Raw genomic sequence first — 495 nt, forward strand, 5'->3', positions numbered from 1 at the left:
TCTGAAGGGCCATGCACGTTTGGTAAGATTTTTTTGATATTATTTATATAGCCTGTAGCTTTAGATATGGCGTTTTCAATATGTGTTGTGAATGTTAGTTTTTCATCAATAATAATTCCAAGATATTTAATATTTTCAGAGAAATGTATTTTTGTTTTATCTATTATTATGTATTTATCATTTATATCTATTTTCTTTTTTCCAGGTAAAACGCATAGAGCTGCAGTTTTATGGGTAGCTACTTCTAGACCAATAGATCGAATTTTATTGATAATTATTTGTGCGGAAATTGATGCCTTAACTCTACAGTTGGAAATGTTTGTGTGGGATACAAGGAGGAGAGTATCGTCAGCATAGCCAGTAATTTCAGTGTGTAAGGGTAATCTTGTTCTAAGTATGGAGTCATATCCAATATTCCATAATATTGCAGCTAAAGCGGACCCTTGTGGGACACCGGCGCATACATTCTTCATTGTTAATTGGCCAGTTTTGTCG

This window comes from Ceratina calcarata, unplaced genomic scaffold (genome assembly GCF_001652005.2).
Source record: "Ceratina calcarata isolate Rehan_Ccalc_2016 unplaced genomic scaffold, ASM165200v1 scaffold767, whole genome shotgun sequence".
Taxonomy (NCBI): Eukaryota; Metazoa; Arthropoda; class Insecta; order Hymenoptera; family Apidae; genus Ceratina; species Ceratina calcarata.